Source organism: Pseudorca crassidens, chromosome Y (genome assembly GCF_039906515.1).
Source record: "Pseudorca crassidens isolate mPseCra1 chromosome Y, mPseCra1.hap1, whole genome shotgun sequence".
Lineage (NCBI taxonomy): Eukaryota > Metazoa > Chordata > Mammalia > Artiodactyla > Delphinidae > Pseudorca > Pseudorca crassidens.
Window position 1 is genome coordinate 17,717,055 of NC_090318.1, and position 16,612 is coordinate 17,733,666.

Sequence of the window (16,612 nt, forward strand, 5' to 3'; positions counted from 1 at the left end):
TCTAGTTTGTAGAGACCATGTATTGTAGGCTGCTAAACCTCATACAAAGCAGAGGACGAGGGATCTACCAAGCCCCACATGTTACTAGTACTGAGGCTGAGCAACCCTGGGCAAGGAGCAACAGAAGGAAAAGAGCATGTTATATTCTCCACAATGTATCTGCAAAGAGCAAGAAATTAAGAAGTATTTCTTGAATGAATAAACAATTAGCTTGCTAATAAATACATTACACCTTCTCATCAATAAGACGACCTCAAATTCGGTGACCACAGCTGAGTCACCAAATTATATCCAAAAGTGAATATAATCCGGAATATCAAAAAAAGTATGTGTTCCTGCTGAAATCACAAGAAGACAGACACCAAAGACCTGATGTGCCTCTAGGGAAGAAAACACCACCAACCTATGAGACAATTTTGCCCTAAAATCCAAACCCGATCTGATCAAAGCCTCTGGAAAGATTCCATGGATTCCAAAGATCTTATTTGCAGATAAAAGGGTATTGACATATCTTAGGATTCCTCTAGTGCAAAGGTCTTTAGAGCCAGAGAGAAAAGTACATATTTTGAGAACCATAGACCTGCAAAATCCAATCAAGGATAAAGCTGCCAGTCCTACAAATGTCCATGGGGTACATGGAAGACTCAGTAATGTGTACAGCTTAATTAAAATTAAGGGTCAGGGTCTTGAGAGCACCTCCCGTGAAGTATAGCATCCTGGACATAACAATCATTTATAGGATTCAAGTGTCCCATTAGTGTCACTGACAAGAATCTAGCTAGGGGCCAGCCCAAATCCTGGGAATGTATGCAGGCTCAGCCATGGGATGGTAATTACTACCTGTAATGGAACGAATCTCTCAGCTCCAGGAGGATTTGGGAAAAGTACAGAAACTTTTAAGAGACTCAAAATATAGGATTCATATTTGGGGTAAAGAAGGAATCTCTGCGTATTTGGTATTTTATGCATTTGTAAAGTTTCAAAGAATTTCTGAGTTTTGGAAACCACTGTAAAATATATAATTGGGTAATTCATCTAAACGTGATTTTAGTTGAAAACTAATTTTATATAGTATTGGAATATTTTAAAAGAGCTTAAATTTTACTATATTTATAAGTTTAATTTATTAGATTTTAAGGATATTTGCATACCTGGGAATGTATCTGTTAATTGAGACAATTGAAGTGATTAAAAAGGGAACTGGGTGTAATGTGTTAAGGGTTTTAAATGTACTTTAAAATTCATGAAAGTGTTTAATTACCTGAGTTTGCAAGTGGGATCAAATATTTCCAAAGTCCTCTTAAAATTGGTTGCTATTATTTGCTAGACTTAAAAATGAATTTTAAAAAAAGAATAATCAATTTTCTAGGCTGAACTTAAAAGGTTAAGGAAAAGCTACAATGAGATATCACCTCACACCTGTCAGAATGGTTATCGCAAAAAAGAACACAAATAACAAATGCTGAGGAGGGTGTGCAGAAAAGGGAATCCTCTCACACTGTTGGTAGGAATGTAAATCAGTGCAGCCACTGTGGAAAACAGTTTGGAGGTTTCTCAAAGAACTAAAAATAAAACTACCATATGACCCCGCAATTCTACTGCTAGGCATATATCCCCAAAAAACCATGAACACTAATTGTAAAAGATACATGTCCCCCAGTGCTAGAGCAGCATTATTTACAATTGTCAAGATATGGAAGGGACTTCCCTGGTGGTCCAGTGGTAAAGAATTCACCTTCCGGGCTTCCCTGTGGCGCAGTGGTTAAGATTCCGCCTGCCAATGCAGGGGACACGGGTTCGAGCCCTCATCCGGGAAGATTCCACATGCCGCGGAGCAACTAAGCCCGGGTGCCACAAGTACAGAGCCTGCGCTCTAGAGCCCACGAGCCATAACTACTGAACCCGCGTGCCACAACTACTGAAGCCCGCGTGCCTAGAGCCCGTGCTCTGCAATAAGAGAAGCCACTGACTACGCACCTCAACGAAGAGTAGCCCCCGCTTGCTGCACCTAGAGAAAGCCCGCGCGCAGCAATGAAGACCCAGCACAGCCCAAAATAAATAAATTAAATAAATAAATTAAAAAAAAAAAAAAAGACTTCACCTTCCGATGCAGGGGAAGTGTGTTCGATCCCTGGTCAGGGAACTAGGATACCACATGCCACAGAGCAACTAAGCCCACATGCCACAACTACAGCGCCTCAACTAGAGAAGAGAAAACCCCCACGCCACAACTAGAGAGAAGCCCGCACGGTGCAGTGGAATATCCCACATGCCGCAACTAAGATCCAGCGCAGCCAAAAAAAAAAGATATGGAAGTAACCTAAGTGTCCATCAACAGATGAATGAATAAAGAAAATGAGGGGGCTTCCCTGGTGGCGCAGTGGTTGAGTCTGCCTGCCGATGCAGGGGACACGGGTTCATGCCCCGGTCAGGGAAGATCCCACGTGCCGCGGAGCGGCTGGGCCCGTGAGCCATGGCCGCTGAGCCTGCGCATCCGGAGCCTGTGCTCCACAACGGGAGAGGCCGCAGCAGTGAGAGGCCCGCGTACCGCAAAAGAAATAAATAAATAAAGATGAGGTATATATATATACAATGGAATACTACTCAGTCATGACAAGGAACAAAATAATGCCATTTGCAGCAACATGGATGGACTGGGAAGTTATTATGCTAAGTGAAAAAAGTCAGAGAAAGACAAATACTGTATGATATCACTTATATGTGGAATCTAAAAAATACAACAAACTAGTGACTATAACAAAAAAAAAGCAGACTCACAGATACAGAGAACAAACTACTAGTTGCCAAGTGGGGTGGGAAGGTGGGAAGGGCAATATGGGGTAGGGGATTCAGAGCTACAAAATATTATGTATACAATAAGCTACAAGGGGGAGTTCCCTGGTGGCCTAGTGGTTAAGATGCAGGGCTTTCACTGCCGTGGCCCAAGTTCAATCCCTGGTCGGGGAACTGAGATCCCACAAGCTGTGGGACGCCGCCAAGAAAAATAAATAAGCTACAAGGATATATTGCACGGTGTGGGGAATATAGCCAAGATTTTATAATAACTATAAATGGAGTATAACCTTTAAAAACTGTGACTCACTGCATTGCACACCTGTAACTTATATAATATTGTACAGCAACTACACTTTCATAAAAAATGTTAGAAAAAGAGTTAAGAGAAAAGTAGGCATTTGAACTTATAACTTAAATAAGTTGACTATCAGATTTGAAACTGAGCAGATCTTTTTTTGTGCACACACACACACACACACACACCATTTTTGAGGGCATTAATCACTTCTGAATGGCTGTGCAATGTCCAAATTACTGTGCTTACATTAAAAAAAAATCAGAAGTCTTTGCAACCCTGTGGCAATAATATGATCAAATACCAATATTGTTTACCAAACAAATTCCACCCAAACTCAGAAACCTTGCTCAGCCCTCCAGAGCCTGCATAGAGCTGAGAAGGTCTGATATGATTCAAAATGCATTTCTCCTAAGATGCTTGTTTCCGTTTTGGGTTTTTTTTTTACATATTCTGAATCTAATTTTCTGCCTTTGTCATGTTCTCATCCATTTACGGATTTGCATGAGTGTGTGTGACTGGTTGTCATCTGAATAAATTATTTCATTCCTAACCAACTAATTTATGTTCCTTATAAAGGGCCAGCTTAACTCTATGCCAGTTTAACTAGGGAGTGTTGATGGGGGTTCCAAATAAGCCTGTTTGCAGCCGGTACGTGCTTTGGAAGGTACTGAGCTCTGATTGGTTGAATTCTACCGTGGTCTAATCGTGGCCCACCACAGTGAGAGTCACACTCTGTGGTCCACAGAGTAGCACCATCTGGCCTCACTTGGACCTCCACATGTTCACATTTACAAAGCATTGGTCTACACAAGAATTCAGGTAACAGTAATCACTGTTGCAGTGATCTTGTGCTGTTTGAGTTTCCTGCTCAGCAGATGACATAGTTCCATTAATTTCTTTTAAATGAAAAGATGACAAGTTGCAATTCAGTTAACTCTGTAAATTGTCTCTACAAATTATTAAATTACATGTGTATATTGAGTTCTCACAAATGGCACTTGGATGACTGGAACATGAACATGTCAAATTAATAGCTGGACAGAAGTCTCCCATGATATGGAAAGGGGTGGGGGGTATCATAATCCGTTGAGGCCCTAGCACCCCGGAAGCTCCAGGAAGTGTGGTGAGCTCCAGCCAATTCAGCTACTATCACCCTAGGTAAAGTTCTGGGTAGATTAATGAAGGTCACAAATGCATTTCTGTTCCTCACGTCAAGAAGGGAGTCCATTTCCCCTCTTCCTTTTTAAAAAATTTTTAGCTTATTTATCTTGCTTTTTATTACGACATCGTCATATACATGCAATATTTCCCGTCTTCTAGAATGAGCACACCCATGGCTTTCTTTGACTGATATAATATGGTAGAAGTGAAGTTCTGGGACTTCCAAACCCAGGCTTAAGAGAACGGGTGCTTCAACTTTCTTGCTCTTAGGAGTCAGCCACCATGTAAGAAGTCTGATGACTTTGAGCCCGCCATGCTATCAGGCAGCCCAGGAGAACCATGTGGAAAGAGCATTGAGGGGCCAGACTCTGGGAGGTAAGGCTTCTTGCACCATCCATCCCAGACAGCTGCGCAGCCTCGTGCATGACTGTGGCCCATGCCACGTGCAGCCAAAGAATCCCCTCGCTGAGTCCTGCCTGACCCACAGAATCATGAGCAAACAATAAAATATTGTTGTTTAAGCCATTAACCTTGAAGGTGATTTGTCACATAGCAATAAATATTTGTGACAAATGCACGGACCTGTCTCACAGCCGCTTACCTCCTATTCATCACAGGATAGGTCTTCCAACCTAAGAGGAGTTCCTCCCCCTAAAGCAGGGGAAAAAAGGTGATGAGGAAAGCAACGAAAACTGAGTTATAGAAGAAGAGCTAAGAAACAGAAAATGAGAAAATGCCAAAGACATGTTGGCCTGCTCTGATGTAACTCTATGTTCCCAGATGTGGCCAAGCAGTGCCCATCCCCATCACTATGGTTTTCTTTCTAAAATTTGTGTTAAAGCATAACTTATTGACTTGTAAGTGCACAGATCGTTAAGTGTAAACCTGCAAGAATTTTTACAAACCAAACTCATGCATCTGACTGACAGCCAGATCAGCACATCAGATGCCCCCTCCTGGCCTCTTCCAGTTACTACACTGACCCTCTTCAGGTTACCACTCTCCTGACTGCTGTGGTAATTCTTGCAATATTTCTGTTAATATTTCTCGGAATATTTTCTATTGTTATAATATTTTCACGGTGATCTGTGATCAGTGATCTTTGATGTTACTACTATAACTTGCTGAAGACTCAGATGATAGCATTTTTTTTAGCAACAAAGTATTTTTTACCTCAGGTATGTAACACTGCTTTTCAGACATAATGCTGGTGCACACTTAATAGACTACAGTATCGTGCAAACATAACCTTAAAAGAAATTTTTTGTATTTTTGGCTGTGCCGCATGGCATGTGGGACCCTAGTTCCCCAACCAGGAAGCAAACCGGGTCCCCTGCAGTGGAAGCGCGGAGTCGTAACCACTGGACCTCCAGGGAAGTCCCCAAACATAACTTTCATATGCACTGGGAAACCAAAAAATTCATGTGACTGGCTTTATTGCAATATTCACTTTTTTGTGGAGTTTTGGAACCAAATCTGCAGTATCTCCAATGTATGCCCATATAAGGTCATATCATCTGCAAATAGAGATCATCTTTTTTCTAATTTGGAAGGATGTTTTCTTGCCTAATTTCTCTGGCTAGAACTTCCAGTACTTTGTTGAATAGAAGTGGTGAAAGTAGGCAGCCATGCCTTGCTCCTGATGTGAGAGGAAAAGCGTTCGGTTTTTCACCACTGAGTATGACATTTGCTGTGGAATTTTCATATATGGCTTTTATTATGTTGAGGTAGATTTTTTCTATTCCTAGTTTGAGTGTTCTTATCATTGAAGGGTAATGAAGTTGATGAGTGCTTTTTCTGCATCAACTGAGATCATTATGTGCTTTTCCCCTTTATTTTCTTACTGTGGTGTATCACATTGATTGATTTTTATATGTTGAACCATTCTTTCATCCCAGTTATAAATCCCACTGGTCATGGTGTATAATCCTTTTAATATGCTGCTGAATTCAATTTGCTAATATTCTGATGAGAATTTTTGCATCAATGTTCATAAAGGATATTGGTCTGCAGTTTTCCTGTCGTGTCTTTGTTCTGGCTTTGCTATAAGGATAATTGTGGCCTCATAGAATGAGTAGGAAGTGTTTCTCTCCTTCAGTTTTTTTGGAAAAGTTTAAGAAGGACGGTATCAGTTCTTTAAATATTTGGTAGAATTCCCTTGTGAAGCCATCAGGTCCAGGGCTGTTTTGTTGGTGGTGGTGGGAGATTTTTGATTATTCATCCAATCTCATTACTGTTTATAGGTTTTTCAGATTTTTTGTTTCTTCATGATTTAGTCTTGGTAGCTTTTGTGTTTCTCAGAATATGTCCATTTCATCTAAGTTATCCATTTTGTTGGTGAACAATCGTTTGTAGTACTCTCTTATAATCATTTTTATTTCCGTAGAGTCAGTAGTAATGTTCCCACTTTCACTTCATTTCTGATTTTCATAATTTGAATCTTCTCTCTTTTTTCCTTAGGTCATCTAACCAAAGGTTTGTCAATTTTGTTGATCTTTTCAAAGAACCAACATTTGGTTTTATTGATTTTCTCTGTTGTTTTTCTATTCTCTATTTGTTTATCTCTGCTCTAATCTTTAGTCCCTACCTTCTGCTAGCTTTGGATTTAGTTTGTTCGTTCTTGCTAGTTCCTTAAGTTGTAAAGTTAGCTTGTTGATTTGAGATTTTTCTTGTTGATTAGTGTAAGCATTTATAGCTATAAATTTCCCCCTTTTTCTGTGTCCCATAAGTTTTGATATGTTGTGTTTTCATTTTCACTTGTCTCCAAGTATTTTCTAATTTCCCTGTGCTTTCTTCTTTGATCCGTGGCTTGTTTAAAAGTGTTGTTTAATTTTCACAAGTTTGTGAAATTTCCAGTTTTCCTTCTCTTATTGATTTCTAACTTCATCTCATTGTGGTCAGAGAAGATACTTTGTGTGACATCTGTCTTTTTAAGTCTACTGAGACTTAATTTGTGGACTAACATATGGCATATCCTGTAAAATATTCCATGTGCATTTGAGAATGTGTACGCCATTGTTGTTGGTGGAGTGTTCTGTTAGATCTGGTTGGTTTATTGTGTTCTTTAAGTCCTCTATTTCCTTGCTGTCTTCTGTCTGGTTGTTTTATTATTGTGAGTGGGGTATTGAAGTCTATGACTATTACTGTAGAAAAGTCTATTTCTCTGTTCAGTTCTGTCCATTTTTGCTTCATCTATTTTGATGCCTGTCATTAGGTGCATAAATGTTTATAATTGGTGTATCTTCTTGCTCTATTGAAACTTCTATTAATATATAATGTCCTTCTTTATCTCTTGTAAACTTTTTTGATTTAAAGTCTATTTGTCTGATATTAGTAGAACCACGCCTGGTCTCTTTTGTTTGTTATTTGCAGGGAATATCTTTTTACATCCTTTCACTTTCAATCTATTTGTGTCTTTGGATCTAAAGTGAGAATCTTATAGACAGCATGTAGTTGGATAAAGTGTTTTTATCCATTCTGCTCCCACAAGCTCTGTGCAAGCTGCTCCAGGAACACTGCTCAGCTGCCTGCCTTAGGGCTCCGGGTTGAGAACCCTTAGCTGCTACTGCACTAAGAGCTGAAAGTGACTGAAATTAACCACAATTTACCCTCCAAGCCTTCCACTGCAAGTTGCAAGCCTTCCATATACTAGAGTTCCAAATAGCTACATCAGACAGATTCTGCCAATGCAACTGTTGTTTAGGTAGGAAGACAGATCCCTGGTGCTTCCTACTCTGCCACAGTCCCAGAAGCCCCCAATGGTTATATCTTATGTAATTACAAACCCAGGAAATTAACATTGGTACAAAGTGTGTATAGTTCTATGCCATCACATGCACAGATTTGTGTGATCACAGTCAAGATACAGAGCTATTCCATTACTACAGAGATCTCTCTACTGCTACCCCTTTATAATCACAGTCCCCTGCCCCACACCATCCTTAACCCCTGGCAGCCACTCATCTTTTCTCCATCGCAATAATTTTGTCATTTCAAGAATATTATGTAAATGGGGTTACATTATATGGAACTGTTTGGGGTTTTTTTTCATGCAGCATATAGTGCCCTTGGGATCCATCCAAGGTATTTCATGGATCGATAGTGCATTTTTGCTGTTGTTTTTACTTTTAAGTTATATTCCATGGTATAAATGTATTACAGTTTAACTATTCATGTGTCATAGAACATTTTTGGCTGTTTCTAGTTTTTAGCTATCACCCATAAAGCTGCTTTGAATAACTGTGTACAGGTTTTCATTTCTCTGGGATTAGTGCCCATGAAACAGTGGGTAACCGTTAGTTAACTCCATTTCACCTGTAACCTGCCTTCAGTAACCAAGGTCGTTTTAATTGTTTAATTGAGGACTTGCCTGTCCTCCAAGCAGCGGGTAGCCTAAACAATAAGATGTTTGCCCGACTTGTCGTCCAGGAACTTGGAATCAGCTGTGTCTAGTTAGAGCGGAGCTCGTTAAGACTGGATAGGACCACCGACCCTCCAACTGGGCATGCGAGATTGACCTTTTGACCCCGCAGAGCCCCCGTTACGCCTGCACGGAGCACTTACCGCACGTTTTTCTAATCACCTTTCCCCGTGCTCCCGGCGCTCTCCACGCCTCATACCCCCCTGCTTTTTTGTTGTTGTTGTTGCGGTACGCGGGTCTCTCACTGTTGTGGCCTCTCCCGTTGCGGAGCACAGGCTCCGGATGCGCAGGCTCAGCAGCCATCATGGCTCACGGGCCCAGCCGCTCCGCGGCATGTGGGATCTTCCCGGACCGGGCACGACCCCGTGTCCCCTGCATCGGCAGGCGGACTCTCAACCACTGCGCCACCAGAGAAGCCGCCCTCTGCTTTATTATTAGTTATCCCCTTGCCTTCAGGGAGGTGGATGTGACGCTAATTTTCCCGTTTCCTCGCTTGGCTGCCTTGCGAGTAAACCCTGTCTTTGCTGCAAACCTCGGCGGCTCAGCGTTTTGGCTTTGCTGCGCTTCAGACAAACAAGCCTGGCTCGGGAACACCCTGGAGTGGGGCTGTTGGGGCGAATGGTAAGTGTATATTTAGATGTTTAAGAAACTGCCACAACATGTTCTACAGCGGTTGTACCGTTCTGTGTCGCTACTACAGATGTCTAGTCGGGTTTCTCCGCATCCTCAGCAGCATTTGGTGTTGTCACTATTTGTTTTAAATTTTAGTAGGTGTGTAATGACATCTCATTGTGGTTTCAATTTGTAGTTCCCAAATGGCTAATGATGTTGAAGATCTTTTCACGTGTTTGGCATCTGTACATCCTCTTCAGTGAAATGTCTCTTCACATCTTTTCCGATTTTCCAGTTGGATTGTTTGTTTTTTTCTGTTGAGGTGTGAGAATTTGCTTTCGTTTGGCCCCGCCTGTAGTAGTGAAGGCTTTGGGTTGCCTCCCCAGCTTCCCCTCACTCTCCCGTCTACCTAAGGGAATCCAAATGTTGGTCAGGTATCCACCCCTGCACTGCACGGCGTGTTTCTTGAAGGGAAAGCCAACTCCTTCTCTTGCCCTAAGAAGCAACTCAGTATGATTGACGTTATTAACCTCTGCCTTGTTGGTAATGTTTTCAGGAAAACCAGTGTGACCCAATGCCAGCTGCTGCTATGTGACGGGGGTGTGTGGTGGGGAGTCTGATAGGAAGACTTCTGGGAGAAATTTCCCCTCTTTTTAACCGAGAGTCATAGGACAATATTATTTATCTCTTCCTCTTGACATTGACAAGTTTGGATGAGATACTGCTGCAAATGTCTTGCTGCAAAAGTGTTGATTAGGGCTTCCCTGGTGGCACAGTGGTTGAGAATCTTCCTGCCAATGCAGGGGTCATGGGTTCGAGCCCTGGTTTGGGAAGATCCCACATGCCGCGGAGCAACTAGGCCCGTGAGCCACAACTACTGAGCCTGCGCACCTGGAGCCTGTGCTCCGCAACAAGAGAGGCCGCGACAATGAAAGGCCCGCGCACCGCGAGGAAGAGTGGCCCCTGCTCACCACAACTAGAGAAAGCTCTCGCGCAGAAACGAAGACCCAACACAGCCAAAACAAATAAATAAATAAATAAATTTATATAAAAAAAAAGTGTTGATTAAACTAGTACAAAGGATGGTAGAAAAGAGAAATGTGAAAGTCCAGGCATAGTGACATCATGAAGATGATGATTCAGCCAACCTTGAGGACAGCTACATCTGGACTTTCTATTAAAAGAGATCGAAGTTTCCACTTTCCTTATTGTTTGACCCACATGAGTTTCTGCCACTTGCAGGCCTAAATATTCTCACAGAAACGCCCACCCTCTGGCCTGTTGTTGTCGAGGATAGTGGTTGCGTTTCTGTTTTCTTTTTAAACCAACCCTACCCCCAACATTGCTCCAATGACTCACTATTATTCTTGCTGTTTCTCTTGAGCTAATGGACGTTCGTAGAAGCCAGCACACAACAACCAGTCAATACACACGTGGAGCACTTATTAATACAAATACGGCCCGGGTAAAAGGACCCAAAGCAAGTCTGAACACATAGCAAAAAATCAATATCAGACAGACCATGCTTATGGAGGGAAAGGCAAACCCCATTCCAAGAGAAGTTTGCAGAGCACAAAACCATTCTCAATGCCAGACGCTTAACATCCCCGCTGCTTTCCCGGTGGGGGCTTCAGGGGGAGGGGAGAAGGCAGGCGGTGTGGACTGACCCCCTGGCTCCCGCCCTGCGGAGGGAGCTGGCCCCGTCCCTCCACCAGGGCTCAGCTCCTAGGCTTACAGCTCAGTTCCTGGGCTCTGCTCGTCCCCGACAAGTCAGAAAGTGCGAAGGCGCTGTGATGTTACCCTCCTGCAAGCTCACGAGTCAGCCTGCCTGGCTTTCAGCCCTGGTCAGAGACACGGACTTCATTACAGCAAAAGGCAGCAGCCCCAGCAGTGTCTTGACGTGACACCCAACTCCCCGGTTCCCACGGGGCGACGGAACAAGAGCGCCGTCACCTGCCCGTGGTGGGGACGCGGCAGAGCACAGGAGCCCTGAGTTAGGAGCCGAGCTGTCAGCAGGCCTGCTGCTGGCCCGCCCTCCTCTCCTCCGGAGAGATGACTCTCCCTGGGATGCAAGCCAAACTCCCAGGGCCTGAGCCGGAGGCTCTGCAGCTTTGTTGCCCTGGAAGGCGAGCAGAGTTCTCCCCGCTGAGAAGGAGAAGGCCGAGGGACCCGGATGGCTCCGGGAGTGCCACGTCCTTAGTCTGTCATATCTACTCTCTCCAGCTCTCTGGGCTGGCTGCTGTCCTCCCATCCACACGGAAACGCCCAGAAAGCTAGGGAGAGTGGTCGCCCACACTGGCCCTGGCACTTGAGGTGGGAAGTGGTGAGCACCACCCACTGTTGCCCGGCTCGGGTGCTGCACTGTCCCTCGGTGCCTGTCCCCAACCCGTCCGTGCGTTTGTCAACAGTCCCTGTATTAAGCCCTCCTTATTTAATTTTATTTATTTTTGGCTGCGTTTGGGCTTCGTTGCGGCGAGTGGCGGCTGCTCTTCGTTGCGATGCGCAGGCTCTCATTGTGGTGGCTTCTCTTGTTGTGGAGCACGGGCTCTAGGCGCGTGGGTTTCAGTAGTTGTGGCACGCAGGTTCAGTAGTTGTGGCTCACGGGCTCTAGAGCACAGCCTCAGTAGTTGTGGTGCATGGGCTTAGTTGCTCCATGGCATGTGGGATCTTCCAGAACCACGTCTTGAACCCTTGTCCCCTGCACTGCCAAGCGGATTCTTAACCACTGCACCACCAGGGAAGCCCAAGCTCTCCTTAAATTACCCGGTTTGTGCATGCCACGTGCATGCACACCCAGTCTGAATCAGACATGGATACACAGTTTGTACAAATGGACAAGAAAAAGGTAAAGAACCCAAGCAGGTAATAAGCAAAGGCAATGGATTCACAAAAGACAAAACCTTGTTGCCAGTGACCACGAAGAGATGCTTAAGCTCCGAGATGCTTAAAGCCCTGCCTCCTACCACAAAGAGGAAGTGAGGAAATGGGACTAATTCACGACCCGCTGAATTGAAAATTGGTAACTCAGGAGTGTGATTCAGCAGTAGCCAGTAGAGCTGAAGGGGATGACACTTTCAAACCCGCCATTCCTCTGCTGGAATCCCAAACTTAATTCTTCTCTAGGTATAACAGCTAGAGAAGCTGTGTGCACCTGCCCCATCAAAAGGGCAGTGATACTCAATGATTAGAAACCACCTAAATGCTTATCAATAGGGAATGTGTTAATAAATTCTATTTATAAATTATAATACCTTAAAGCAGTTAAAATTAACTAGGTCTAAAGCAACAGGGGGTAAATCATAATGTTAAGCAAATATAGGACATGCCTTGGTGATTACACTTATGTGTAGAATTTAAAAGCTCAGGACAATACTATATTGTTTACAGAACATACTTTTGTAATTGAAGCCTGAGATGAAGGATAGGAAAAATAAGCACCAGCTTCAGATCAGAGGTGACTTTGGGGATGGAAAGAGAGAAATTAATTGGACATGGGGACCTCCAACCCTACCTGTAAACTTTCCTTTCTTCAAAATATCTGAAGTAAAAGTGGCAACAATTCACATCTATCAAATTCGAGTAGTGATTAATTGGGTGGTATAGTTTTCTCTGTATATTTTATACATGGGAAATCTTTTATACTTTAAAGACAGTTAAGACACCTAAATGACCAGTTTAAATCAGGGAAGCAAGGTACAGCGAGTCCACAGGCTGGAACACCAGGCGGCCTTTAGAAACCACCATGTCAGAGAACTTAGGGAAGCAGGGAAATGCTCAAGAGACATTTGATGTGAAGCGTAGATTAGAAAATTGTTGTATGGGGGACTTTTTGTCAGCAGACTTAAAAAAAAATATGACCCTTCCTCTTTTCATCACACATAGAAATGTGAAGATAAATGCCAGATGTTCCCTTATTATAGGTGACTTGTCTTTTCTCCAATATATCAGTTTTTACAGTGAATATATAGTCAGTTATCAGAAAAGTAAACAATCTAATGATTAATTTGTACCAGCAGCCTGTCAAAATAAACAACTGAAGAGGAGCAATCAATTTCAGACCAAACACCTTGAAATTATTTTTGCTATTTACTGTCTTATGCTGCCCTCCGATGGAGAAATAGAAGAATGCTTATGAACGTAGAGCAATTTATAAAATGCAGATGTGTTCTTCACATGTTGATAAAGATACTATATAACTTTATTAAAAATTAATACATGTGCAATATAAAAAACTTTCTATAGTTGCGGCGAGCGGGGGTGGGGGTCTACTCTTCGTTGAGGTGCGCAGGCTTCTCATTGCAGTGGCTTCTCTTGTTGCAGAGCACGGGCTATAGGCACGCGGGCTTCAGTAGTTTTGGCTCTCGGGCTCAGTAGTTGTGGCTCACGGGCTCAGTAGTTGTGGCTCGCGGGCTCTAGAGCACAGGCTCAGTAGGTGTGGAGCACAGGCTTAGTTGCTCTGTGGCATGTGGGATCTTCCTGGACCAGGGCTCTAACCCGTGTCCCCTGCATTGGCAGGCGGATTCTTAACTATTGTGCCACCAGGGAAGTCCCTAGAATTTGGTTTTGATACTCGATTTTTGCTTTGTTTACCTATCTTCAAGCCTCTACTTTTACAAATACCTAGTAGTTTGACCCTTGTTCAGAGACTGCTTCAAGTTCATTCTTTCTTTTTCTGTCTGTCCTTTCTTTCTTTCTTTCTTTGTTTCTTTCTTTCTTTCTTTCTTTGATACTTTTATTTAAAAAGGTTGCAATGAACATCATATATCTAATCTTGGTGAAATTATAAATATTTCTACAATATAAATTCCAATCAGGTTCTTGCTCAGTGGCTCCATGCATTTATAAATTTACTAGATATGGTCAAATTGTCCTTCAGAAAGTTGCATCACTTTATGCTTTCACAACAATGCATGAGCACTCATTTTCCGATCGCCCATCCTCAAACTGGAGGATATCCAACTTTTTCATTGACCTTTCGGCAATTTGCAAGGTTAAGAAATTATATTCCATTATTGTTTGGGCTTTCATTTCTTTCATTACCAGTGAGGTTCAACACTTCCCCCTGTTTTTTGGTGATTGGTGTTTCTTTGTACCCTTTGCTTACTTCATCTTTGTCTTCTATTGGGTTTTTCATCTGCTTTTTTTAACTTTTGATTTTGAGTTCTGCGTAAATTAGGTGAATCAGCCCTCTGTCCTGTATCTTCCAAGTATTTCTCAATTGTCATTTTATAATTCCTTGTTTCTTTATTATTTATTTTTGCCATGCAGGGATTTTTCATCATTACATAGAAAAGTTTATTAAGTTTCCCTTTTTAGCTTCTGGACAAAGATGACTTAAAATGAGAAATTCAGATAACCGACAAGACGCTAGGAAGCTAGAGGGTGTGGTTGGAAGATGTTGGGAGGGGGTTAGCGCCCGTGATGGGCAAAGATGAAGACAGGTTGTGTGGGGCTGCACCTGGGAACCAAGGCAGATAAGTCAGGCATAGGCTTGGTCATCCGTGTGAAGCCAACGAGGACACGTCTCTACAGCTGTGATTAGAGCACTCTGGGGGCCCCATCAGGTTCTCAAAGCCGCCGTCACAGGAGGGGAGCACAAGTGGGGAGCTGTTGCTGCCCAGTGGGCCTTTCTCCCTTGGGCAAGAGGGCAGGCGATACTGCTTTTATTATGGAGAACATAGCATGTGGATATTGGAAAAAGAGAACTTGGTTAATTAGTGCATGGAATATGAAACAGTGAATAAAATCCATGTTTAATTCCATCACAGTTAATATTTTAGCCCACTTTCTCTCCATCTTTTTTCAGCTCATTTTTTAAAACATCTTTATTGGAGTATAATTGCTTTACAATGGTGTGTTAGTTTCTGCTTTATAACAAAGTGAATCAGTTATGCATATACATATATCCCCATATCCCCTCCCTCTTGCATCTCCCTCCCTCCCACCCTCCCTATCCCACGCCTCTAGGTGGTCACAAAGCACCGAGCTGACCTCCCTGTGCCATGTGGCTGCTTCCCACTAGCTGTCTATATTTTATATTTGGTAGTGTATATATGTCCATGCCACTCTCTCACTTCGTCCCAGCTTACCCTTCCCCCTCCCCGTGTCCTCAAGTCCATTCTCTCCGTCTGTGTCTTTATTCCTGTCCTGCCCCTAGGTTCATCAGAACCATTTTTTTTAGATTCCATATATATGTGTTAGCCTACGGTATTTGTTTTTCTCTTTCTGACTTACTTCACTCTGTATGACAGTCTCTAGGTCCATCCACCTCACTACAAATAACTCAATTTCGTTTTTTTTTAATGGCTGAGTAATATTCCATTGTATATACGTGCCACATCTTCTTTATCCATTCATCTGTTGATGGACAGTTAGGTTGCTTCAATGTCCTGGCTATTGTAAATACTTCAGCTCATATTTTTAAAGTTGGAATTATGCTTCATATGCATTTTGGTTTTCATTATTCTTTTTTTAAATTTTATTTATTTTATTTTTGGCTGTGTTGGGCCTTTGTTGCTGAGCGCGGGCCTTCTCTAGTTGCGGTGAGCGGGGGCTACTCTTTGCTGTGGTGTGTGGCTTCTTATTGCAGTGGCTTCTCTTGTTACGGAGCACGGGCTCCAGGCACGCGGGCTTCAGTAGTTGTGGTGCGCTGCCTCAGTGGTTGTGCTGCACGGGCTTTGTTGCTCTGCGGCATGTGGGATCTTCCCAGACCAGGCCTCGAACCCGTGTCCTCTGCATTGGCAGGTGGATTCTTAACGGCTGCGCCACCAGGAAAGCCCCAATCCATCTTATCCCTTGATGCATTTTGTGGTAAACTGCAGACATGAGTACATGTCTCCTTAAGTATTTCAGCAAGCATGACATTAACTAGTGAGCCGTATTTGTTTACAGTGCTTGTCTTTGAATGTAAACTTTACACAGAGTAAAATACACCAATCATTTTTTTTTCTCTCGGTCATTTTATTATTATTTTTTATTGAAGTGTAGTTGATTTACAATGTTGTGTTAATTTCTGCTGTACAGCAAAGAGATTCAGTTATACATATATATATTCTCTTTTTATATTCTTTTCCCTTATGGTTTATCATAGGATAGTGAATGTAGTTCCCTGTGCTATACAGTAGGGCCTTGTTTATCTATTCCATGTATAATAGTTTACATCTGTTAACCCCAACCTCCCATTCCATCCCTCCCCCAACCTCCTCCCCCTTGGCAACCACAAGTCTGTTCTCTATGTCCATGAGTCTGTTGCTGTTTCATAGATATGTTCATTTGTGTCATATTTTAGATTCCACATGTAAGTGATGTCGTATGGTATTTGTCTT